This window comes from Canis lupus, chromosome X, assembly GCF_011100685.1.
Source record: "Canis lupus familiaris isolate Mischka breed German Shepherd chromosome X, alternate assembly UU_Cfam_GSD_1.0, whole genome shotgun sequence".
NCBI lineage: Eukaryota > Metazoa > Chordata > Mammalia > Carnivora > Canidae > Canis > Canis lupus.
The window spans coordinates 40,415,776-40,442,879 of NC_049260.1; the positions used below are offsets into that span (position 1 = coordinate 40,415,776).

The 27,104-nt window shown below is 43.7% G+C and overlaps 1 protein-coding gene and 1 pseudogene across 1 annotated transcript in view; one reads left to right on the forward strand and one right to left on the reverse strand.

The window, feature by feature from the left end:
• CHST7 (carbohydrate sulfotransferase 7) overlaps positions 1-26,232 on the forward strand; it is a 29,364-nt gene extending 3,132 nt beyond the window's left edge. Inside the window, exon 2 of the mRNA XM_038587289.1 lies at positions 25,795-26,232. The gene's annotated coding sequence lies outside the window, so the exon portion shown is untranslated. The remainder of the gene's footprint in view (positions 1-25,794) is intronic.
• LOC106558414 lies at positions 22,182-22,833 on the reverse strand (annotated as a pseudogene).
• Positions 26,233-27,104: the final 872 nt, after the last annotated feature.

Genomic DNA, 27,104 nt, shown 5'->3' on the forward strand with positions numbered 1-27,104 from the left:
CCATTCATTATTTTTTAGTGTAATTCGGTATTCCCCTGGGATGAAGCTCAGAGGACAAAGTTGAAGTTGTTAATGAAGATGGATTTTTGTTGTTGTTTAATAGACCAGGGTTGCTGAGTGCTTTCGGAAGCTGACTGCTTTTTCTCCCAGTAATCCAGTATTGAGTGGTTTTCTTGGCCAGTTTGGGTAATTGCTAGGAAGTCTGTGTTCTTTCCTGATTTCCAGAGCAAAGGAAGGTAAAGGCACAGGGTGACTCGTCACATCTTAACAAAAACATCCTTTCATCTGCTAATCCTGTTTTTGCAGATGTAAGTAACATAATGGCCCCTCACCCTCCCTCCCAGGCTTGAGGAAGAGCCTCTCAGGGCTAATTGGGCAGTATTTTTCTGGCGTTAAGAACTGCAGATCTCCCAGAAACCTTTATTGTTTTCATTTTTACTAACATTTATTGAGCTCTGACGGGAGCGAGGTAAGAAAGAGGATAGAGAGGAGGAGAGAGGGTATAATCTGCATCTCTAGGAAGTTAGAATCTGTGTGGGTGACAGTGACTTTGGGGCAAGACACTGATGCCACTGCTCGGAAGGCCACTGAGGCTTCCTTTGCAGGGCTGCAGGGACTTCTCGGAGCAAGCTCTAGGCTCTTCCAATACTTTAGTGACCAAGCCCTTCTTCCCACACTTCTGCTGGAATTATTAGGCACTTACCATGTCACCACCAACCAGTGGATTTGTTAAAATGTGGGTGTTCCCGATTCCTGGAAAGATGACGTTATTGACCCACTGATGACCTTCCAAAAAATCTGTCTCCCCTGGGGAAGGGGTTGGATCCTCTTGTGCCATGCATGGAGTTAGGCATTGTACGTGTGTCATTACTTTCACCCATTATCAGTTTTACAGATGAGGAATCCGGGACTCAGAGGATTCAAGTAACCTGCCCAAAGTCACTTGGACTGGGGAGGGGGGAGCAGCATTGGTGTTAGACTCCCCACCGCCGCCCCCCCAGCTCAGATTTTCCCCTTACCTGGCCCCACTTAGGATCCCCTGGCAGCACCTTTAGCACCTCAGCTAGGCTGGGGTGGGGTGGGAAACACACTTAGCTTTATTTATTTGTTTGTTTGTTTGAAAGATTTTATTATTTATTTATTCATGAGAGACAGAGAGAGAGAGAGAGAGGGAGAGAGAGGGAGAGGGGCAGAGACACAGGCAGAGGGAGAAGCAGGCTCCATGCAGGGAGCCCGACCGGACTCGATCCCGGGACTCCAGGATTACACCGTGGGCCGAAGGCGGCACCAAACCGCTGAGCCACCTGGGCTACCCCACACTTAGCTTTATTATTAATAGGCTCTAGCAAACGGAACAAATCAACAAAATATCTCCGAGCTGCCTACAGCACCTCTACAGGAAAAGCGGGTGACTCTACAGCCGATCTACACCCGCCCCCCCGCAGCCCCGGGCCTCATCGCAAACCCCTGTTAACTGCACGGTGGAAAGTTTGCTCCGTGGTGAGTCACAGATACGCCAGGCGGAGTTGTTGCACAAAGGAAATTTTATTTGCGTCGAATAAGGAGATCACGGGGGAGTAACTTCCAAGGCCTTGAGTCCCCGAGCAAGGGTGAACGGGTTCCTTTTAGTTAGTTAGGTTAGGATGAATCTTTAGATAGGGGAGCCTTGTCATCACCTGCAGCGGCAGGCAGGAGGCCGCGCATGCGCCTGAAGGAAATCTGCGGTCCCTGCTTTGTATGTTACGTGAAGGTGGCTTGGGCTTCTCCTTGGGCGGAGGTTTGAGTGTTCCAATGAAGTAGAGGTAGTGGGCGGCGGTTCCCGACCCCTCCTTCCAGACATCCCTCGTGGTCCCTCGGCGGCGGCGGCGCAGGTGCGAGCGGAGTGGGGGATGGGGCGCGCGCGCCTGTGTTTGTGTGTATGTGTGTGCGCGCGTGTGCGCGTGTGCTCAAGCTGGCCAGGGCGGCCTGGGCTGGCTGGAGGTCTTGCCAGGGCAGTCGCTATGGTTCGCCTGAGTTAGAGAGAAGTTGGAAAGAAGAGCTTAAAGAAAAACGTAGGACAGGTCAGTGAGCACAGGCAGGTGGCAGTTAAGGTCAGGCCTTGGGGGTCTAGCTGGTGGTACCCCTAGCTCAGCAGCGAAGGGGAGAGAGCTGCACGCTCATTAACCTGGGCAACTTCTGGAAGGTCCATAGCTGACAGCCAGGATTTGGCAGGGAGGGAGTCAGGACACTGTTTTGCAGGGCTGCGTGGGGACCACAGCACCCTGAACCAAGTCATCAAGGACTCAGGCCCTTTCTATCCCTTCCACCCTCTTGGCTTTCAGTCACCAGCTTCTCCGGCTGTCACAAGATGGTAGCCTCAGCAACGAGCATCACTTCCTCACAACTACGCAGCGTTGTTAAGAGGCAGGCAGGAAGGAAGCTGGCTGGCTAGTAAGGAAGGGGTGGAGGAGTTCCCTCGTGTGTCTCTCCTTCGATCTGGTAATAAAACCTTCCCAGAACCAACCCCCCCACCTCAGTCGACATCCTTTTATTTCTCACTGGCTAGCACTTGGTCACGTGGCCCTCACTGGCCCAGTAAGTGGCAACAGGGAAAACGGGCTTGTCCTGATTGGCTTAGATCCCTGGTTCTCAGCCATAATGTCAGTACCTGAGTTCCATCCCCAGGGATTCTGACTTCATTTGATCTGGAGTGGGGCCCAGGCATTGGGGTATTCTGAAAGCACCCCGGGTGATGGAGCTGGACAGCCAAAGTTGAGAACCGTGGCCTGGACCGGTCCTGGTTCATCATCTGGGTGGGGCTGTTGCCACTGGAACAAGATCCGGATGGGGCTGGAGGGCCATCGAAATTTATGTCAAGGAACTTGGAGCCATGAGGCTCCAAGCAGCTGGAGGGCGTTCATATGGAAAGGGAAAAACGTCTTCAGGGATTCACAGCTCCATTTATCACCCTCTCACATTCCTTTAAATGCTTTGTTATCCCTAGCTTCTTAGAACCTAATAATCCATCATTGTACACACCATCCACTACTATTCCAGACAGTTAAATGTGCTGTCCTGTCCCTTTCAGCATGTCTCCCCTTGACCTCTGTTCTGAGGAGGCCCCAAGATTTCATTCTGGTAGGTATTTAAGACACCTTGGTCTTTGTTCTTGACAAGATAAATGAATCCTTTGAACGAATCTAGGGAAGGAGGTAAGTGCACTGTAAACTAATAACCCAACGTTCAGAAAGCTTTCTCTAAGGAAGCCATCCGAGCAGAAACAGAAATGACCAGCTACCACCAAATCCCCAAGTATTCTCACAGTCATTCTATCTTAATCAGGATACTAAGCCCCAGCTTATGTATAAATGTCACCTGAAGGAGATCTCTTGCTTAAATAGGCATTCATTAAACACTGTCCCCCCCCATAGAATTTCTCATTCAACAAAATCTATTTAAATTCCCTATCAGGGGTGCCGGGTGGCTCAGTTGGTTAAGCACCTGCCTTCAGCTCAGGTCATGATCCTGGGGTCCTGAGACTGAGCCCCGAATAGGGCTCCCTGCTCAGCGGGGGGTCTGCTTCTCCTTCTCCCTCTGCCTCTCGCCCTGCTCATGCTCTCTTTCTCTCTTAAATAAATAAATAAATAAATAAATAAATAAATAAATAAAATCTTTAAAAAAACAAAAACTTCCAATCCTAAATCCAATCTGGTGCTGTATTCAAGCCAGAGGGCTGGAAATTAGGATGAGGTGTGTGTATGGGGTTGGGGTACACATAGATACCTGAGTGGCAGAGCCACATAATGAGAGCAGATTTTTTAAAAACACATCCATATTAAAATCCTTATTATTTTAGTGCTGCCTTTGATCAAGACATTCTTGGAGCTCCCCTGTGGGGCTGTCTTCCCAGGTAGGACCCCTCAGTTGATGGTGGATTTGGTGTTTAGGGAAAAATCAAGACTCCTCAAGTCTGGTGAGTGAGGCAGGGGAGGAGGCTGGCCCTACCAAAGTGGAGGCATGGCCACACAGTAGTTACAGAGTCATTCCTTAGCGCATATGGAATTGATTTTTATGTGAGGGTTCAGGAACCCAGGCTTTTAGGGCTTGGCTCTTCTGGTTGCTTCTTGATTGATCTTGGGCAAGTCCCTAAACCTTTTTGGCTTTAGTGTTCTTGCCAGTAGGAACGAAGGTTAAGAGGATTTCCAGGGTTTCTCGAGCTAAGGGAAGGTGATGTTTATTGCATGCCTGTTTTGTGCACTGTGTTACTTGCTTCATGTGTGTTGTGTGGAGTTAGTCCTCATCTCAGCTTTATGAGGTACATAGCATCCCTGTTTTGGGATGGCAAAACAGACCCAGAGAGGTTGGGTAATTGTCCAGAATAACACAGCCAGAGGATTGAAATCAGGTGCTCTCTATTTTGAAACTGACACCCAAAACTTTTTTTAGAGATAATACAAGCACATGGTGGAAAATATTAACAGTTACAGAGGGATATAAAATAACCTCCAGTCTTAACTTTCTAGAAGCAACCACATGCATTTCCTAGAAGAAATACATTTCTTGTGATATTTGTCTAGAAACGCTTTCTGCAAATTCAAACATATTTTGCCCTTCTGGGGGTAGCTATAGATCTTTTAGATTTTAATTACTTAAAATTTTTAATTGAGGGGCACCTGGGTGGCTCAGTCGGTTAAGCATGTGCCTTCGGCTCAGGTCATGATCGCAGGATCCTGGGATTGTGTCCAACATCTGGCTCCCTGCTCAGCGGGGAGTCTGCTTCTCCCACTCCCTCTGCCTGCTGCTCACCCTGCTTGTGCACTCTCTCTCTGTCAAATAAATAAAAATCTTAATTTTTTTAACTGAGATATAATTGACATATAACATTGTATTAGTTTCAGGTGTACAGCATAGTGATTCCATACTTGTGTATATGGTGAAATGATCACAGTCTAGTTAACATCCATCACCACTTGTAGTTACCTGCTTTTCCTTTCAATGAGAACTTTAAAGATCTACTCTCTTACCAACCTTGAAATATGCCATACAATATTATTACCTACGGTCACTGTGTTTGTACACTACATCTCCATGAATTGTTTATTTTATACCTGGAAGTTTGTACCTTTTGACTCCCTTCACCCATTTCGCCCACCCCCTGCCACTTGGCTCTGGCAACTACCAGCCTGTTCTCTCCATGAGTTTGTTTTTTAGGTTCCACATGTAATGAAGACCATACAGTATTTGTCTTTTTCTGGCTTATTTTATGAGCACAGTGTCCTCCAGGTCCATCCATACTCTCACAAGTGACAAGATTCCCTTTTGGTTTATGGCTGAATGGATCATTCAGTCATTGATGGACACTTAGGTGGATGCCATGCGTGTCTTGGCTATTGTAAATAATGCTGCAGTGAGCATGGGGGTGCAGATATTGTTTTGAGTTAGTGTTTTTTTTTTATTTATGATAGTCACAGAGAGAGAGAGAGAGAGAGAGGCAGAGACACAGGCAGAGGGAGAAGCAGGCTCCATGCACCGGGAGCCCGATGTGGGATTCGATCCTGGGTTTCCAGGATCGTACCCTGGGCCAAAGGCAGGCGCCAAACCGCTGCGCCACCCAGGGATCCCTGAGTTAGTGTTTTTGTTTCCTTTGGGTAAATACCCAGAAGTGGAGTTCCTGGATCACATGGCAGTTCTATTTTTAATTTTTAGAGGAACCTCTGCTCAGTTTTCCATGGTGGCTGCACCAGTTTACATTCCCACCATTTGTGGGCAGTAGTGGTGCTTGGCCATAATGGATTTCTGTTGCCACCTACTCAAGTCCAGAAACATGATAGCTACGATGAGATTATCAAAAACGTGGCTTTGAAGAAGATGGTGAAGGGAATTCACAAGTTCCAGATTCTGAATCCCTCTTTTGAACAAGTACTCGAAGTGGGTCAGGTGCCGGAGCGCTCACACCCCGGGAACGTGTTTGCTGTTTCCGTCCCATCCCCACGGGCTCCTGCCACCAGCCCAGGGCGGGTAGCACCTGTGTCTGAAGAGTCTCCATACGGACTGCATTTAATAACTATAAGGGCATATGTTTCTTTCCGTAAACTTTTCAGTTAGATTTTTGGGAACTTTTTCAGTGTCTATATGCTCATTAAAGAGGGGAGGGGAGGTTGCTTTTCATTCTAAATTTTTTTTAAATGTTGACTTTTCCTAGACTAAAATTGTATATGCTTTTTGGTAATTTGAAAGTGAGAATACTGGCTGCTGACTGTTGCCATCATGTTCCTACAAAATTATTTTCCATTTTTCTGTGGAATGTTCCAGCAGCTAGCAGTGTCTAAAGTACTGCTAAGTTCATGCATTTATCCTTTAGAGGATCAGTAGTGTTTAGGGAAAGATTTATGGGCTTAAGCAAGAAACCTAATGCTAGCTCACTGTACTAAATCTGTACCTATTCATATTAAACTTAATGATGAATTATTTAGCTTTTGTTTAGGGGTTTTTCTGGTGATCTTTTATGAATAACCTTTTTTTCCAAGATTTTATTTATTTATTCATGAAAGAGAGAGAGAGAGAATGTGTGTGTCAGAGATCCAGGCAGAGGGAGAAGCAGGCTCCATGCAGGAACCCCAATATGGGACTCGATCCTGGGACCCCGGGATCATGCCCTGAGCCAAAGGCAGATGCTCAACTGCTGAGCCACCCAGGCATCCCACGAATAACTTTTTCTAAGGCACTGTTCCCTTGCCTTTTTTATGTTTCAGAAGTGTGTACTTGATGCCTCTGCTTCCACTAAATCCAGTTGTGACAAAATCTTATTTATGAGGTATGATCTGAAGGTTACAGAAATAGGGGAGCCTGGGTGGCTCAGTCAGTTAGGCATTTGCCTCTTGATTTTGGCTCAGGTCATGATCTCAATCTCAGGTTGTGAGATCGAGCCCCCTGTCCAGCTCTGTGCTCAGCGGGGAGTCTGCTTGAGATTCTCCCTCTACCCCTCTCTCTCCTTTCCCTCTCCCTTCTGAAAAGTGAAATAAAAAGTGAAATAAAATGTAATTGGTTTAAAACAAATAAAGAGGGCAGCCCCAGTGGCGCAGTGGTTTAGCGCCACCTGCGACCCAGGGCCTGATCCTGGAGACCCGGGATCGAGTCCCACGTCGGGCTCCCTGCATGGAGCCTGCTTCTCCCTCTGCTTCTCTCTCTCTCTCGCTCTGTATCTCTCATGAGTAAATAAAATAAAATCTTTAAAAAAAAATAAAACAAAGATAACAGAAATAAAATAATGAAACCTAGGAAAACACTATAGGAGTATGTAACATTTCACTAGTTTCTAGTCCCAGCATTTCATTGCTACATTTTTAATGGTGTCATGTGCATACACGCAAGTAGATCTCTTAGAAAAACCTCTCCAGCAGGGTGGTCTTATGTAGCAAAGGGTGTACACGTTTTGCATTTTGAGAGGTAGAGTTCTTCAAAGTTGGCCCCAGTGTTCACTCCCAACCAGCTGTTTCTGGGAGTGTCCTGTTTGCCAGACTTTCACCAATGTGCATTTTACCGAATTTTTTTCATTTTGGCTGGCGTGCTGGCTGGAAAAATGCTTCCTCCCCAAACCCCGGCTTTCTCTGACTCCACGGGGCATCTCAGAGGGTGAATGATTGCCTACACCTTGGTGTCATGGTGACCAGACGAAATCGCCTGCTTAAGCCCTCCTGCAGGCCACTTGTATTTGGCAGGCGTCATTCCTGTGATCCTTTTGAAGGACCGGATACACTTTGAAATAAAAATGCTCATTTTTTTTTTTTTTTTATAAAACCGCGCTGATGGGTGAGGGCAGGCTTAGCGAGCTCCGTGTTAGGGTGGCCTTCTGGTCCTGGGGCAGGGGGTAGTGCCTGTTGACTTGAACTCCCCACTGTTTCAGGACACTAGCGCTGGGGAGATTTGGCTGATTTTAAATAAAGCTTAACCCTTCCGACATTTCCTCTGTGCTCCTGAGAGCCCCCTTTGTAGTCTGGGGCAGGGGGGCGGTGGGTGTAGGGCAGGAGCCCCCGTTTGCAGTTGCCGAGACAGGATTCAGAGGGTTTTCAAAGAGGGTTTTTTTTAGCCTGGGTAAAGATTTTCTTCCCATGAATACAAATGTAGTATAAATAGTCCGAGTGATGCTTTTAAAAAATATTTATAAGTAGCTGGCTTAAAATTCCTCAGTCTGCCTTTTCTCAGGCCGCCCTCCGCATGAACAGCCCAGAAACTCCAAAAGCTAAACCGGTCTCGCCTTTCTGGGCCTGCCCTTCCAGCTGAATGAGGCGACTTAGAAGCGAACCTCTCTTCGGGAGGTCTCCGGGCTCCTCATCTTCTTACCCCGCGGTGGAACTGAAGGAGTTGGCTCCATTCAAAGAAACCTTTCTGCCTAAGTGCAGTAGACAATTAAGAACAGTAGGGACCAAGGAATAGCCCTGGCCCAAGTTCAAGAACGCAAGGAAGTGGCGAGCCTTTTGGGAGCTGAACAGGAAGCAGTTTCAATTGGAGAGAAGTCGCAGAGCTCAGTGATGTCTTCATGAGAGTTGGAACCCTTCGGCCTTGCACCCCCCACACACTCCCCCCACAGCCTGCAGGCACCTCGCCAGCGTCCGGGTGTGACATCTGCAGCTGGCCCTGTTCGTGTGCAAGACCATCATGCTGGATGCAGGGGAGAAATTGGAGCATTGGCCCATAGCGGATATTTGTCAGTTCAGAGGTTAAGAGGAGGTAAAGGATGGCCACCACGGTTGACTTCAAGGATGGCCATCAAGGATGACCTTGTTCAGAGTGAGCAGACTGCCCTCCCCCTGAAAGTCAGTGTGAGTGGCTGGGAGCTTTGCCGTAGAGCGACATTCTGGAAACAGCCATTGAGGCAGATGTGTTTTTGCACATGGAATGGAAGTGTTTGTGCATGGAATGGAAGCCCTTTCTGTTCAGTCTCCCGGGCCGGTGTTAAAAGGAACCCCGGAAGGCACGGGGCGAGCCGTGAGGATGCAGGGCAACCCCTGGGCCCTGGCGGCAAGATGTCTCAAATCTAGCCTGAGACACAAACGTCTAGAGGGCCAGCTTGGAGAGATTAATATTGTGTGATTAGTGTCATTTGGTCAGGGTAACCAGCAGGGGTTGGAGGCAGAGAAGCCAGCCTAATTGAAAGTCAGAAATAGAAGGTGCCAGAAACATTTGTGAGGTACGGGGAGCAGGTTCGAGACCGTGAGTTCTTCTGTGTGAAGATGAGGCACTGAGGGAAGTTAGGAGCAGCCACCAGCACGAACTTGGGAGGCTAAGGGAAGCAGTTCTGATATAACAGATCAGGTAAGCAGTGGGGAAAAGGCCCCAGAGCTTTTGAGGTCACTCTCCCCATGCCTGAGACCTGACTTGATGGGAAAGGACTCGTCACTGCTTCAGAGAGATTATGGGAATATTAAGCCAAAAAGACTAAAATCAAGATAGTGTTTTATTTATTTTTTTAAAGACTTTATGTATTTATTTGTGAGAGACACACAGAGAGAGAGGCAGAGACATAAGCAGAGGGAGACGCAGGCTTCCTGCGGGGAGCCTGATGTGAGACTCAATCCCAGGACCCTGGAATCACATCCTGAGCCAAAGGCCAGCACTCAACCACTGAGCCACCCAGGTGCCCTGCAAGATAGTGTTTTAAAAATAGGACTTCCTTTCAAATAGCCTAGAGCTGGCATATGTTGAATATACGGATTTTAGAAGCCATAAAAGCAGATACTGTTCCTTGCTCTAATAAAGGGCATCGCCAACACAGATATAATAGAGGAAAGTAATACAGTTTTCAGGTTCTACAAACAATAAAAAAGGTTACCCTTTTGTTGCCTTTCTGGGTATTCTGCACACCCCCCCCCCCCCCACCTTCCCCAGCTAGGGATGGCAAAAGGGACTGTTTTGCAAAAAGGAGATTGTGGGCTGAAAATAAACACACATGAACACACCCTCCCAAAGAACAACAAAATTCCCACCATTATTGAATGCCTTTTAAATTTATTTTGTTTTATTTTTATTTCTCAACAGAGAGAAAGAAATAGTTTTGAGCTCAGGAAAAACTCATGTCATGCTCCTAAATATGGCAATCTCTGGCAGTCCTATGGGCCCAGGGGAAGGCTGATTTACCTGCTCCGACATCCTGTGCCAGCATGAACCTGCTCTTGGCCTTTGTGCCATTTTTGAAATGGCACAAAAATAAATTTTTGAAGATTTATTATTTGAGAGAGAGAGAGAGAATATGAATGTGCGGGAGAGGGGGTGTGCAGAGGGAGAGGGAGAGAGAATCTCAAGCAGACTCCATACTGAGCACGGAACCCGCTGTGGGCCTCGATCTCATGGCCCGGAGATCATGACCTGAGCTGAAACCAAGAATTGGATGCTCAAGTGACTGAGCCACCCAGGCACCGCCATGGGGCCATTTTATACCCATCAACCATGGACAGGGCTAGATGAGGCGTAGGGCAGACAGTGCCTTCATGTACAGGAAGAGATACCTGGAGTGTGGGACAGACTCTGTATTCTGACTAGCCATCCTAACCTGTGAACCCTAAAGTTGACCAGGGGCCACTCCTGTGGGGGCCCAGCGGCTGCCCGAATGACAGATCCAAGCTCCACCACTTCCCAGCCCCGTGCCCTTGCTAACCTGTGACACCCCCACTTGGTGGATGACAAACATTTGCAGGTGGGCAATCAAACACATATTGTAAGATACTGACTCAGTTCCTTTACTTGAGTCGGAATGACTTTACTCACAAAAGCAATTATGTATGCCGATTGAAATTATACCTCGGAGCAGCTCAATGAAAGGAAAAAACAAAAGCCAACTAGGCCGAGTCAGCTGTTTCCAAGTTTTATAAATACTGGTTTGGAGCATATTCATTTTGTTTGCAAGTGAGCTCAGAAACTTGGGACTTTTTCCGCTGGGGGTGGGCATGATAAAGCTAGAAGCCAGTTATTATTTTTATCCTGTTCTGTTGAGGAAACATGATGGCCATTTAATTTTGGCTCTTGTTGACTCTGGGACTTGACCAATGTCTCGCATGTGTTGGTTTTCCTTGGAATTCTGAAGCAGAGAAGTGAGTCCTTTTCTCCTCCTGTGAGCAGCAAGGGGGTAGGGGGCAGCTTAGCTGCACATGGGTTGCCCAGATGCCAGCAAGTGGCTTCTCCCCTGGTGTCTCCCCCTACTCCCCAGGCCAAGAGTTTTGTCTGTTTGTGAGGTCGTGTTTTTGTTATTTTTAATTAAAACTCATTCTCTGTATTCACCGGAAGTGAGAGTTGTTTCAAGTATTAAGTATGACTGTTGGGATCCCTGGGTGGTGCAGCAGTTTGGCGCCTGCCTTTGGCCCAGGGCGCGATCCTGGAGACCCGGGATCGAATCCCACGTCGGGCTCCCGGTGCATGGAGCCTGCTTCTCCCTCTGCCTGTGTCTCTGCCTCATTCTCTCTCTCTCTCTGTGACTATCACAAATAAATAAAAATTAAAATAATAAATAAAAAATAAGTATTAAGTATGACTGTTGCAGGGGCACCTGGGTGGCTCAGCGGTTGAGGTCTGCCTTTGGCTCAGGTCGGGATCCCGGTGTCCTGGGATCGAGTCCTGCATCCGGCTCCCCGCAGGGAGCCTGCTTCTCCCTCTGCCTATGTCTTTGCCTCTCTCTCTAGGTCTCTCATGAATAAATAAAATCTTAAAAAAAAGCAATTAGGGGATCCCCGGGTGGGTCAGCGGTTTAGCGCCTGCCTTCAGCCCAGGGCGCGAAGCAATCCTGGAGTCCCGGGATCGAGTCCCGCGGCGGGTTCCCTGCAGGGGGGCCCTGCTTCTCCTTCTGCCTGTGTCTCTGCCTCTCTCTCTCTCTCTATGTCTATCATGAATAAATGATAAAATCTTAAAAAAAAAAAAAAGAGAGTATGACTGGTGCAAATATACTGGCTCCCGCCCTGCTACTTAATTTTTCACATTGAAAGTCTGGAAATAATTTCTAACACTGATGGTATTGAAGTCCATCTCCAGGCTGTTTGGGGGGTGCGGTTGTGTGAGCAAACGAAATGTTTCCTATTACACATCAGAGTCCCAGTGAGGGGATGCTTGCCCTTTGACATTTCTGGGATTTCAAGTATCATTTTCACATTCTCCCCAAGCAGCTCCCTTAAAGAAAACACACACACACACACACACACACACACACACACACACACGCCACTAACTTAATGGCCCTTTTGCCGTAAACACTGCCAGTCATTTCCGTTTTCCTTAGCACCGCCGGCTCACCGACTGGAGGTGAAAACAGCAAGGTTAGAGCTTAGTCGGGGCCCGCGGGGACCGAGGATCGAAGGTGGCGGCGTCCTGCCCCGAGGCCGGCCGGGCCGGGCGGTCGGGACAAGCCCCCGCGAGCAGCGAGCGGCGGAGCAGCCGCGGAGGAGGCTGACGCCGCGCTCGGCCCGTCCGTCCTGGAGTGGCCCCGGAGGAAGGCGGTCACAATGGGCCGGCAGGGACGTCGCCCTTGATAACGGGTCCTGCTGAATGCCCGGAAATCTCCGCCCCGCACCCCACCCCGCCGCCAGCCCAGCACCTACCAAGTCAGCCCGGGGCCTCACCTGGGCCAAGTGCGTGGGGGGGGGGGCGGGTGTCACCCTGGTCGGCGGAGGAAAACTTGGCCGAAGGGCGGGTAAAAAAAATCTACAAGCGCCAAAAAAAAAAAAAAAAATCTGCAAGTGCGATGGGAGGAGCGAAGGGAGACGTCCGTGCCCGGCTGCTGCTCTGGGGGCCCCGCGGCCGGTACCTGCCTCTCCGCCGCCTCTGCTCCGCAGACTTGAGTTTCTTTATTTCTATTGAAATTCAGCTTGCCAGCATCTAGTGTAACAGCCCGGGCGCAACACGAGGCGGACCCTCCTTAACGCGGAATTTTTTTAAAGATTTTATTTATTTACAAGAGAGAGGCAGAGACACAGGCAGAGGGAGAAGCAGGCTCCACGCAGGGAGCCCGATGTGGGACTCGATTCCGGGTCCCCAGGATCGGGCCCTGGGCTGAAGGCGGCGCTAAACCGCTGCGCCACGGGCCTGTCCCCGGCTGGTCATTTAAATACCAGGAGAACTGTAGCAAAGGAGGCAAAATACACTCAAGTCTTTGGTGTAGGACTTTGAATCTTTATTTTTTTTAGTATTTAAATTCAATTGACTTTGAATCTCTTTTTTTAAGATTTTACTTATTTATCCATGACAGACACACAGAGAGAGGCAGAGGGAGAAGCAGGCTCCACACAGGGAGCCCCATGTGGGACTCCATCCCAGGACCCCGGGATCTCCCCCTGAGCCGAAGGCAGACACTCAACCGCTGAGCCACCCAGGTGTCCCAGACTTTGAAACTTTAAGTAAATGATCAGTTTGTTGTATGGATAAAGAAGCTGTGGTCTATGTACACAATGGAATATTCCTCAGCCATTAGAAATGACAAATACCCCCATTTGCTTCAACGTGGATGGAACTGGAGGGTATTATGCTGAGTGAAGTAAGCCAGTCGGAGAAGGACAAACATTATATGGTCTCATTCATTTGGAGAATATAAATAATAGTGAAAGGGAATAAAGGGGAAGGGAGAAGAAATGTGTGGGAAATATCAGAAAGGGAGACAGACCATGAAGACTCCTAAGTCTGGGAAACGAACTAGGGGTGGTGGAAGGGGAGGAGGGCGGGGGGTGGGGGTGAGTGGGTGACGGGCACTGAGGGGGGCACTTGACGGGATGAGCACTGGGTGTTATTCTGTAATGTTGGCAAATTGAACACCAATAAAAATAAATTTATTATTAAAAAAAATAAAGTGCAAGTGATTTTGTGAATTGAGTATTAAGGAGAGACTTGACCCTTAGATGCCACATATTTTTAAAACAACCCTTTTTACACGTGCTTCTCAAAATAGCGATAGAGTGAAATCTCTATAATTCTGTAAATTAGGGATCCCTGGGTGGCGCAGTGGCTTGGCGCCTGCCTTTGGCCCAGGGCGCGATCCTGGAGACCCGGGATCGAATCCCACATCGGGCTCCTGGTGCATGGAGCCTGCTTCTCCCTCTGCCTGTGTCTCTGCCTCTCTCTCTCTCTCTGTGACTATCATAAATAAAAAAGGAGAATTATTTAAAAAAAAATTCTGTAAATTAATTGCACCCAGAGTTTTTTTATTATCTGTTTTCTGTTATCATACAAGATAGGTGTTTTTAAAAATTGAGGTATAGTTGACATACAACGTATTCGTTTCTGGTATGAGATTTGACATTGATATACATACGAAGTCATCACCATTGTAAGTGGTAGTTACCATCTGTCACCATGCAAAGTTACTACGAATTATTATTGACCACATCCCTGTGCTGTACTTTGCAACCCCGTGGCTTATTTATTTTATAACTGGAAATTCGTTCCTCTTAATCCCCTTCACCTATTTCACCCCTTCCCCTACCCCTCTTCCCTCTGGCGACCACTAGTTTGTTCTCTGTATGAGTCTGTTTTGTTTGTTCATTTGTTTTTTTCGATTACACGTGTAAGTGAAATTATATGATATTTGTCTTTCCTAGACTTATTTCACTTAGCATAATGCCTTCTAGGTCCATCCGTATTGTCGTAAAACAGCAACATTTTATTCTTTCTTCTGACTTATTAATATTCCATTGTGTGTATGTATGTTTGTGTATGTATATATACATATATATCTTCTTTATTCACACACACATCTTTATTCATCTGTTTGTGGACGTTTCAGTTGCTTCCATGTCTTGGGTCTTATAAATAATGGGCAATGAACATGAAGATGCATATATCTTTTTGAGTTAGTATTTTTATTTTCTTTTGATAAATACCCAGACATGGAATTGCCAGATCGTATGGTAGTTCTCAATTTTTTCAGGAATCTCTATGCTGTTTTCCATTTTGGCTGCACCAGTTTGCATTCTCACCAGCAGTGCACGAGGGTTCCCTTTGCTTTACATCCTTGTCAACACGTAATATTTGTCTTTTTGATACTAGGCATTCTGACAGGTGTGAAGCATTATCTTATTATGGCTTTGATTTGCATTTTTCTGATGGTTGGTGATGTCGAGCATCTTTTCTTTCTTTTTTTTTTAAGAAAAGATTGATTTATTTTAGAGAGAGAGAGAAAGAGCACTCATGGAGGAGGGGCAGAAGGAGAGGGAGAGAAAATCTTAAGCAGACTGCACTGAGTGCAGAGCCAGATGTGGGGTTTGATCTCAGAACCCTGAGATCATGATCTGAGGCTAAACCAAGAGTTGGACGCTTAACCAACTGCACCCCCCAGACACCCCTTGAGCATCTTTTCAGGTGTTGGTTGGTTGTCTTTATGTCTTCTTTGACAAATAGCATTTTTCACAGAACTAGAACAAATGATCCTAAAATCTGTATGGAACCTGAAAGGACCCTGAATAGCCAAAGCAGTCTTGAAAAAGAAGAGTATAGAGTATACGACAAAGCTATAGTAATCAAAGCAGTATGGCACTGGAGACACCTAAATCAATAGAACAGAATAGAGAGCCCAGGATAGGTCTTTAAATAATTTTGTCTTCAGAATATCCAGAAGGCTCTACACTCATTTCAGGTGCTGCAGGCAGTAGCAAACATTTTTATTTTCTCCAGATTCTGGGTAAATGGGAATCGTTTTAACCAAGATGTGTTAGTAGCTTCAAATTTAATTCTTAATTGTCAAACATCCAGCACCTGAGGGATAAAAAGGGCAGTGCTAGGTACTTGGTCACTGAAGCTTGCTGATAAACTGAGTGTTTGGTTTTTAAATTTGCACACAAAATTGAATATTTCATAGCTTCAAATGAATAGGGCCCCAAAGTATTACAAAGAGTGAAATCTGGAATGAATTAAAATTTTAATCCTGTATCTAAGACACTGGTGCTTAAGAATTGAGGGAACCATCACATTAAGAACTCATGGATATGTTGCTGTTTTATATTTTTAATTATTTTTTAAAGATTTTGTTTACTTATTCATGGGAGACATACACAGAGAGGCAGAGACATAGGCAGAGGGAAAAGCCAGCTCCTTGCAGGGAGCCTGCTGTGGGACTTGATCCCTGGACCTGGGATCATGCCTTGAGCCAAAGGCAGATACTCAACCACTGAGCCACCCAGGCGTCCTGGATATGTTTATGTTTTAAACACAAGGTTTAGTTGGTTGAGTGTCCAGCTCTTCATTTCTAGCTCAGGTCATGATCTCAGGGTTATGAGATTGAGCCATTGCAGGCTTTGCACTCAGTGGGGAGTGTGCTTAAGATTCTTTCTCTCTCCCTCTCCCACCCACCCCTACTCGAGTGCTCACTCTCAAAGAAACAAAAACAAAAACAGAAACGAACAAACAAAAACCAACCCAAAAACCCACAACCCAAAATAATGGGAAAATGTTAGGAAATTAACTGATAGGTTTTTAAGGTCCTACTTGGGGGCTATGGGCTCCATGGAGGTAGACATCAGGACTGGAAGGTATGTAAGCACCCCTGCCCCCGGTTTGGTAACCTTCAGGAAGTATAGGAGGACAGGAACCCATTTGCAGTGTGAAGAAGGAAAGGGCCTTATAAGGTTGCTTTTGGTACACCGAGGACTGCCCAGCCTGGATTAGCTGGGCTTCAGAATGGCTCTTCAAAGACTCCAGAGAGGCAGTCACAGAGCTTTCAGAGCTCCCCTCCTCCCACCTTGTACTGCCAGCGATTTGATAAAAAATTTGAACTTGAGTGAAAAGCAACTTACAGGTAGAGAAAATAAATTTTTAAAAAGATTTTTAATAAAAGGATTTAAAGAGTGCTTTTGGGTCCAGAGGTGGGGCTGGTACTGTGTCCATAAACAGGATATTTGTTAGGACAGGTGATCTGACCAGGCAACATTTAGCACTTGGTGAATTACTGCTACATTGTTTCTGGGTCTTTAAGACAACTCAAATGGAGAGGTAGACACACTGCACAAAGAAACAGTTGGCAGAGGGAATTTTTTTATTTTGAAATAATTGTAGACTCCTAGGAAGTTGCAAAAACAGTACAGGGAGGTCCAGCGTATCCTTCACCCAGCTTTTCCCAGGGGTCACATATTTCCCGTAGGTCACTATCAACACCAGGAAGTTGACATTAGTACAATCTATAGGCCTCTGTTGTTACACATACTCCTTTTGTGTGTATGTGAGTACATGGACCTGTGTACTTTGATCTCATGTAGATATGTGTGAATATTACCACAATCAACACAGAACTGTTCCATCAGCATAAAGAAAATCTCTTGGGCTACCCCTTTATAACCATATACCCCACCTCATCCCACCTTTCCATGGCAAACATTAATCTGTTCATCTCTAGATGTAATTTCAAAATCGCTATATAGATGGAATCATGCAATATGTGATCTTTTGAGATTGTTTATTCTCAGCAGAATTCACTGGAGGGGCACCAGGTTGTCATGTGTATCAATAGTTCTTTCGTTTTCATTGCTGAGTAGTATTCCACGGTATGGATGTACCACAGTTTGTTTAACCATTAACCCACTGAAGGACATTTGGATTGTTTCCAGTTTTTAACTATTATAAATAAAGCTGCTATGAAATATTGGTGTATAGGTTTTTGTGTGGACATTACATTTCCTTTCTCTGAGATGAATGCCCAGGAGTGCAATTGTTAGATCATATGGTAAATGTATGTTTGCTTTTTATAATAAACTACCAGACTTTGTCAGAGTGGCTAAACCATTTGACATTCCCAACGGCAGTGTATGAGAGATCAGATTTCTGTGCAGCCTCACCAGGATTTGGCATTGTTACTGTGTTGTACTTTAGCTGTTCTGTTAGGTATGTAGTGGTTATTGTCCTTGTGGTTTTTAATTTGCATTATCCCAGTGGCTAGTGACATTGAACATCTTTTGTGTGCTTACTTGCTGTCCAGATCTCCTCTTTGGTGAAATGTTGGTTGAGGTGTTTTGCCCATTTCCTAATTGGATTCTTTGTGTTTTGCTCTTGCATTTTGAGTTATTTATATATTCTAGATAAAAGCCCTTTGGTAAATATGTGGTTGCAAGTATTTTCTCCCAGTCTGTATCTTATTTTGTGTTTATATCATATTAACAAGATCTTTTGCAAGCCAAAAGTTTGTAAATTTTGATGAAGTCCAACTTAACAATTTTTCTCTTGTGGATTGTGCATTTGCTGCAGTGTCTAAGAACTCTTTGCCCAGCCCTAGGGTCCTGAAGATTTTCTCCTGTGCTTTCTGATATTTTATATTTTTGTCTTTCCTTATACATTTTAGGATAAGCTTATCTATATCTACATTTAATTCTATGGTTCATTTTGTGTTAGGTTTTGTTTAAAGTGTGAGGTTTAGGTAAAGGGTTAGTTTTTGCCTGTGGTTGGTCTGTTTCAGCACCATTTACTGAAAAGATGATCATTCCTCCGATAAATTGCTTTTTTATTTTTTGTCAAAAATCAGTTAGCCATACACATATGTAGGTCTGTTTCTGGGTTTTTACTGCTCCACTGATCTATGAGTCTGTCCTTCCACCAATACCACACTATTCTGATTAATGTGGTTATATCTATCTTAACACTGAATAGAATGATTATTCCTACTTTATTCTTTTCCAGAAAGGTTTTTAGGTATTCTAGTTTCTTTGCCTTACCATGTAAATTTTAGAATAATGTTGTCTATATCTACAAAAAGCATTGATGGAATCTGATAGGAATTTTCTAAAATCTCTATATAGGTCAATTTAGGGGGATTTAGACATCTTTATTGTTGAGTCCTCCAATACATGAACATGGTTAAGTGTCTCTTTTTATTCAGATCTTGTTTAATTTCTTTTACTGGTATTTTGTAGTTTAGCCTACAAGTCATTTACTTGTTTTATTATATTTATATCTAAATATTTCATTTATTTTCAGTGATTGTAAATAGTATGAGTTTTAAGATTTGGTTTTAAAATGTTCATTTTTGGTATATATAAATCAAGTAGATATTTAATATTGATCTTGTATCCTGCAAACTTACTGAATTTATTTGTTAGTTGTGTGTGTGTGTGTATTCCTTGGGATTTTCTATGTATATAAGCATATCATTTGCAAATAGGGACAGTTTTATTTTTTCCTTTCTAGTCACTATGGCTTTTATTTCCTTTTCTTACCTTATTTCATTGGCTAGGACTTCTAGTATTATGCTGAATAAGAATGGCAAGTGCAGACATCTTTTGCCTTGTTTCTGATCTTAGGGGGGAAGTCATTCAGTCTTTTACCATAAAGAATGAGGTTATATGTAGGTTTATGTAGAATTTTTAAAAATCAAGTTGAGGCAGTTTCCCTCTATTCCTAGTTTGCTGAGAATTTTTATCATGAACCAGATGTTAAGTATCTTTAATGGATGGAAATGCCTTTTCTGCATCAGTTGATAGGATTATGTGATTTTTCTTCCTTAGCTTGTTAACATGGTGGATTTCATGATTATTGAAACTAAGCCAGTTTTCATCCTGGAATAAACCCCACTTAGTCGTGATATATAAATTTTTCCACATATTGTTGAATATGATTTACTGATACTTTGTTGAGGATTTTCACATCTAAGTTCATGAGAGATACTGGGGTTTTTTGGGCATTTGTCTAGTTTTGGTATCAGGTAATACTGGCCTCATAATTTTGTGGAAGAGACTATGTAGAATTAGTGGTAATTCTACTTTAAATATTTGGTAGAATTCTCCATTGAAAGTATATGGGCCTGAAGATTTAGTTTTTGGGAGTCTTTTAATGATTATTTCAATTTTTAAATAGATAAAACGTCAAATTATCTACTTCATATTGGATGAATTATGGTAGTTTGTGCTTTTTGAGGAATTGGTCCATTTCACCTGAGTTGTCAAATTTATGTATGTAGAATTATTCTTAGTGTTTTTTATCCTTTTAATGTCTGTGAATTCTGTAGTGGGATCCTGTTTCATTGCTGATATTAGTAATTTGTCTTCTCTTTATTTTTAGCCTTGGTAGAGGTTTATCCAATTCTTAATCTTTTTTTAGAACCAGGTTTTTGTTCCAATGATTTTTCTCTGTTGTTTTTCTGTTTTCAATTTTACTGATTTCTGTTCTTGTTTCCCTCTGCTTGATTTGTGTTTACTTTTATCTTCTAGTTTCTGGAGGTGGGTTTTTAGAATATTGATGTGAGACCTTACATCATTTGCAGTGTAAACATCTAATACTATAAATTTCACTCTCAGCACTGATTTGGTTGTGTCTCACAAATTTTGATATGTTGCATATTCATTTTAATTCGACATATTGTTGTTGTTTAATATTCCATGGATTATTTAGAATTCTCATTTTCAAGGATCTGGAGAATTTCCTGATATCTTTCTGATATAGATTCTTAGTTTGATTCCATCATTAGTGAACACATTCTGTGTTATTTTAATTCTTTTAAATCTATTCAGGTTTGTTTTATGAACCAGGATCTGGCCTATGTTGTGAATATTCCATGCGTGCTTAAAAAGAATGTGTTTCAATGGAATATTACTCAGCCATTAGAAATGACAAATACCCACCATTTGCTTCGAAGTGGATGGAACTGGAGGGTATTATGCTGAGTGAAATAAGTTAATTGGAGAAGGACAAACATTATATGGTCTCATTCATTTGGGGAATATAAATAATAGAGGGGAAGGGAGAAGAAATGGGTAGGAAATATCAGAAAGGGAGACAGAACATGGAAGACTCCTAACTCTGGGAAACTAACTAGGGGTGGTGGAAGGGGAGGAGGGCGGGGGGTGGGGGGTGACTGGTTGGCGGGCACTGAGGCGGGGCACTTGACGGGATGAGCACTGGGTGTTATTCTGTATGTTGGCAAATTGAACACCAATAAAAAATAAATTTATTATTAAAAAAAACTATAAACATAACACTAAAAAAAAAGAATGTGTTTCAGGGGTGCCTGGGTGGCTCAGTTAAGTGTCTGCCTTTGGCTCAGGTCATGATCTCAGGGTCCTAGGATTGAGCCCTATGTTGGGCTCCCTGCTCAGTGGGGAGCCAGCATCTTCCTCTCCCTCTCCCCCTCCCCTGCTCATGCTCTTTCTCTGTCTCTATCAATAAAAAAATACAATCTTTTTTTTTTAAAAGAATGTGTTTCTATTGTTATTAGGTAGAGTGTTGTACAAATATCAATTCAGTCTTGTTTGCTTGATGGTATTATTTAGTTCCTTATATCATTGTTGATTTTCTGACTGGTAATTCTATCAATTGTTGAGAGAGGTATTGAAGTTTCCAAGTATAAATGTGAACAGGTCTACTTCTCCTTTCTGTTCTTTCAGGTTTGCTTCAAAAATGTGAAGTTCTGTTGTTTGCTGCATACATCCACATTTTGGATTGCTATGTCTTGTTGGTGGGCTGAAACTTTTATCATTATGTACTGTCCTTTGTTGTCTCAGGTAATTTTCTTTGCTCCAAAGTTTATCTGATATTAATATAACCACTCTTCTTTTTACCGATTTTTTTTAGAGAGAGAGAGCATGAGGGGTGGGGAGGTGGGCAGAAAGAGAGGGAGTTCAAGAATCTTAAGCAGGCTCCATGCCCAGCACAGAGCCTGATGCAGCGCTTGATCTCACAACCCTTAGATCATGACCTGAACCAAAATCAAGAGTCAGACACTCAACCAACTGAGCCACCTAGGCACCTCTTTTTTTTTTTAATTTTTAAATTGAGATGTAATTCACATACCACAGAGTTCATCATTTAAAGTGTTTGATTCAATGGCTCTTAGTACATTCAGAAAGTTGTGCATTGATCACCCCTAATTCCTGTTTTTCTGACTATTATGTAAAAAATGGAGGAATGCCTGGGTGGCTCAGAGCGTGATCCTGGGTTCTGGGATTGAGTCCCACATCGAGCTCCTTGCATGGAGCCTGCTTCTCCCTCTGCCTGGGTCTCTGCCTCTCTCTCACTCTCTTTCTATGTCTCTCATGAATAAATAAATAAATAAAATCTTAAAAAAATAAAATAAAAAATTGAAAGACCAAAATGCAATTTTCATTCAATATATATCCTTTGGTCCTTATGTAGTTTTTTTAAAAAAAGATTTTATTTATTCATGAGAGAGAGAGAGAGAGAGAGACAGGCAGAGGGAGAAGGAGGCTCCATGCAGGGAGCCCGACGTGGGACTCGATCCTGGGTCTCCAGGATCAGGCCCTGCGCTGAAGGTGGCGCTAAACTGCTGAGCCACCCAGGCTGCCCCCTTATGCAGTTTTGTTGCAGAAAGTGAAGCCCATGATTTTAGAATGATGATAGCAATTTATCAAAGTAAACAGTTTTCACACAGTTTCAATAATTGCAGCAATTTCCCCAAACTGCTTGTAGAAATTCTGAAATTGTGGAGTTGTCATTTCAAAGGACTTATTCTTTACATGGCCTGAATGATCTGCCACTTTTAGCATCACTGTAACATAAGGACACTTAGTGATCTGCAACTGTCTGAGCTTATAGCCATACACAGTTTGAGCTGAAAACCTCTAAGCTGGTTGGTGACCTCACTTAACACATGGCAGCAGTCCATTAGACCTCTCCAGGCAAGTGTCCAGGACTCACACCAGCAACTCCCCTTTCAATTAATGTTTATATGGTATATTCTTTTCATCCTTTCGCTTTCAACCCACCTATATCATATTCAAAGTGAATTTCTTGTAGACAGCATATTGTTGGGTCATGTTTTAAAGCCATCCTGCTGGTCTCTTTTTGTATATTTGTGAATTTAGACCATTTATATTTAATGTAATTATTGATATTATAGGGCTTACATTTGCCATTTTTATTTATTTAATTTATTTTTAAGATTTTAAAAATTTATTCATGAGAGACACAGAGAGAGGCAGAAACACAGACAGAAGCAGAAAGAGAAGCAGGCTCCATGCAGGGGGCCTGATGCAGGACTTGATCCCAGGTCTCCAGGATCACACCCTGGGTTGAAGGCAGACGCTTAACTGCTGAGCCACCCAGGCATCCCATATTTGCCATTTTTAAAACTTGATTTGTTTGTTCTATTTATTGTTCCCATTTCCCTTTTAGTTTTCCTGTTAGTTACATGAATATTTTTAAGAACTTCATTTTATCTGCAGTGTTTCAGAGTATTTTTCTTTGTATGCTTATTTTAGTGCTTTCTTTAGATTATACATATGCAACTAATCACAATCTACTGGTCTCGACATTTCACTGCCTCAAGTGGAAGTATACAAACTTCATGTCCATTTAGCTTCCTTTATCCTGTCCCCTTTATAATCCTCTTGTATTCTTTTCTATATATATTGAGAACTGTATCATATAGCGTTAATAACTTTTGCCTCAACTCTCAAACTTTTTTTTTAATTCAAGAGAATAGTCTGTTATATTTGCTCTGTTCTTTCTTTATTTGTGATGCTTCATTTCCTTCCTTTACCATTTCCTTTCTGTTGGAAGAACTTCCTTTAGTAGTTCTTTTACAGCAGATCTATTGGCAACACATTCTCTTAGTTTTCTGTCACCTGAGAATGTCTTTATTTCACCTTCATTTCTGAAGGATAGTATCATGGAATATACAACTCTGCATTGACAATTATTTTTTTTCAGCACTTGAAAAGCATTGTGCCACTTCCTCTGGCCTCCATGTTTTCAGATATGAAATACACTGACATTCAGATCATTGTTTCTGTAAGCAATGCATCCATTCTCTCTAGTTGATTTCAAGATTTTTTCTTTGTCTTCCCTGAAGTTTGAGGACACTGTATCATGGTGTAGATTTCTTTGTGTTTTTGGTTGGAGTTCACTCAGCTCCTTGAATCTGTAGGTTTATGTCTCTTGCCAAATTTGGGAAAATTTTCAGACATATTTATTCAAGTACTTTTTTAGCTTCAGTCTCTTTTCCTCCTCTTTCTGGAACCCTGATGAAATGAATAGGTCACTTTTTGTAGTACCACAAGTCCCTGAGGCTATGTTCATCCTTTTTCACTCTATTTTCTGTTCACAGTAGATAAGTTCTATAGCTCTTTGTTCCGATTCACTGATTCTTTACTCTGTCATCTCTATTCTGCTATGGAGCCCATCCATCCAGTGAGCATTTAAAATTTTGGTTATTGTACTTTACAGTTTTGCAACTCCCATTTGGTTCTTTGTTTAATATTTCTTTGCCAAGAATTTCTATTTTTAAATTCTTTTTTTTAAAGATGTTATTTATTCATGAGAGACACAGAGAGAGAGGCAGAGAAATAGGCAGAGGGAGAAGCAGGCTCCCCGTGGGGACTTGATCCCAAGACCCCAGGATCATGACCTGAGCCAAAGGCAGACACTCAACCACTGAGCCACCCGGGCACCCCTATTTTTAAATTGTTTCAAGTGTGTTTCCTAATGGTTAACTGACTGAAGCATATTGATGAGTGGCTTAAAATCCTTTTTGGATAATTTCAGAATCTTTGCTGTTTCAGTGTTGGCATCTGTCATTTACCTTTTCTCATTCAAGTTGAAATTTCCCTGATTCTTGGTTTGACATGTGATTTTTAAATCATATCCTGAATATTTGGGATACATTTGAATCTCTGAATTTTATTTAGATCTTCTGTTTTAGCAGGACTCTACTGACACTGCTGGGGGAGGAAGGGGTACACCACCTGGTTACTATCAGGAGGGGTGGTACTCTAGAAGCCCTGGCTTCCCACTAGGGCTCTCCGGACAGGAGGTGGGGTTTGTGTATGGTGCTTGGTTTCTGGCTTCTTGGCTGACCCTTTCCCTGTCCTTTGGGTAGAGGTAATAGGCTTTTCTTGGGGCTTTTTGGTCTGTGACCATTTGCATTCCTGGTGTGCTGGCATCTCCAGTGTCTATTCCCAGATCTAGGGGGAAGCATGAAGAAAACTGAGGGAACTCACAGCTCTGCTGCCCCTCATTCCCCAAGGTCTGCAGTCAGTCTGGTTTCTTTTCTGGGCCCTTAGAGTCTTTGTCTCATGTCTCATGTTTGGGGGTTTTTGTTACACTCTGTGGAAGGAATAAGGACAAATGCACTTAATTCCATCTTATCGGGAACCAGAGTTAGTCCTTTTGGAAATTGATTTATATTAAACTAAACTATATTGAAATTTGACACGGTGGCTCTTCTTTTATGTAGATAACCTGTACTAACAATATTAAAGGTTCATAGGAAGGCCTCAGGGCATTTATGAAATTGGCTTTTTAATGGGGATCTTTAGTGCACACTCTTTATCATCTTGAAGATGCTTCTTTCCCAAACTCTGCACTGCACAAGCAGTGGGCTTTAATGAAAGAAGAAAAAAGTTCAGATGCCCCAAAGGTAGAAAGCTGGACTTGTTGCTTATACACAGCCTCCGTTTTACACAACAGCTGATTGTTGCTGGGATGACTGATTTTGCCCACGTGAACAGTGCACACATGGAGGATGGACGGTTATGTGGTCAGTGCCTGAAGGGTACAGCTTCGATCCCAGCTCTTCCCCCACTCTCCCCAGCAAGTCTCAGGACATTCTGTCCCCTTCCTCGGGTGCCCCCACAGCAGGAGCTGCAGAAAGCGCGGTCATCCTGGCAGTGGTGCCCAATCTTTTTCCTCACCAAAATATCCCTTGGCTCACATTTTCTCCTGACCTGTCCTCACCAAGCAGAAATGACAGGTACTGACGGTATGGATTTCCAGCACTGGATCACACAGCTTAAATAAGGGAAGATTATGGGCTTCATAGTTAAGAGGCCTCATAGTGTCAGAGTTCAGCAGGCCTCCTGTCTGTGGGTTGCTGTGTTCTGAAGTTGAAAACATCCTTTGTTTTTTCCCTTCCAGGTCAGCCACCGTGAACCGGGGCACTCAGCATGTTGCCCCAGCACTGGAGAAGCCATGCTGCGGAGGCAGTCTATCACACTGTCAGAGACTGGGACTTGGCTGGGTACCGACTGCTGTGCAATTCTGCAGAGCAGCAATATCACGAGCTGTTAAATAATGACCGACACGTTGGTTGAAACGAAGTTTTCAGTAAGGAAGTGACAGTCCGATGTGGGTAATTATGGCCATAACTTTAGTTCCCAGCCTGAACCTGCCTCTGCTGGAGCCATTTCAACAAGGTGTTCTCAGAACAAAGAAGAGACATGGTTTGGTACCATTTCCCATCAGCAGCAGGTGTCTGAACAAAACATCAATGTGAATAAGGGCCAAGTGCAGTCCTTTGTATCTTGATTAAATTACTTGATATTAAATAAAAGGTCTGAGTGCTATTGGTTTAAACCTGACTCGTTCGGCTTTTTCAAAGAACTCCCCCTACACCTGCCCCTAAACCAGTTTTTAAAGATTTTATTTATTTTTCGTGAGAGACACAGAGAGGCAGAGACACAGGCAGAGGGAGAAGCAGGCTACATGCGGGGAGCCCGACGTGGGACTCGATCCCTGGTCTCCAGGATCAGGGCCTGGACTGAAGGCGGTGCTAAACTGCTGAGCCACCCAGGCTGCCCCCTAAACCAGTTTTTAAAAAGGAATTTCTTTCCCTGGGGTGGGAGAACCCTAATGAGCTGACACAGATTTTTGCTATCGAGTTTTTCTGTCTGGTGTCTTTGTAATTATACTATTAGATGACTCTGCAGTCCATGTTAACGACAAGATTTGTTTTGTTTTGCTAGGGTGCAGATTTTTATGATGAAGTTCAGTTGCGAAGTTCAGTTGCATGGTTCAGGGAAAAGCTAGTCTACATACAAGGGAATAGGAAGACTGAAGGAAACTATTGAGTTCAAGAATCTTAGCAACAAAAAAAAAAAAAAAAAAAAAAAAAAAAAAAAAAAAAAAAAAGAATCTTAGCAACACTCAAAGCCTGTTAACGACTTGTATGCCAGAAGTCACAATACAGACCAGATCTGAAGTGTTTCTCTTAATCCTGAGGGACATTAAAATCTCAGAAATCTGTTGCTGTGATTTTTTTTAACCTTTTGTTTTTTATTGGAGTTCAATTTGCCAACATATAACACCCAGTGCTCATCCCTTCAAGTGTCCCCCTCAGTGCCCGTCACCCAGTCACCCCATCCCCCCCACCCACCTCCCCTTCCACCACCCCTTGTTCATTCCCAGAGTTAGGAGTCTCTCATGTTCTGTCACCCTTTCTGATATTT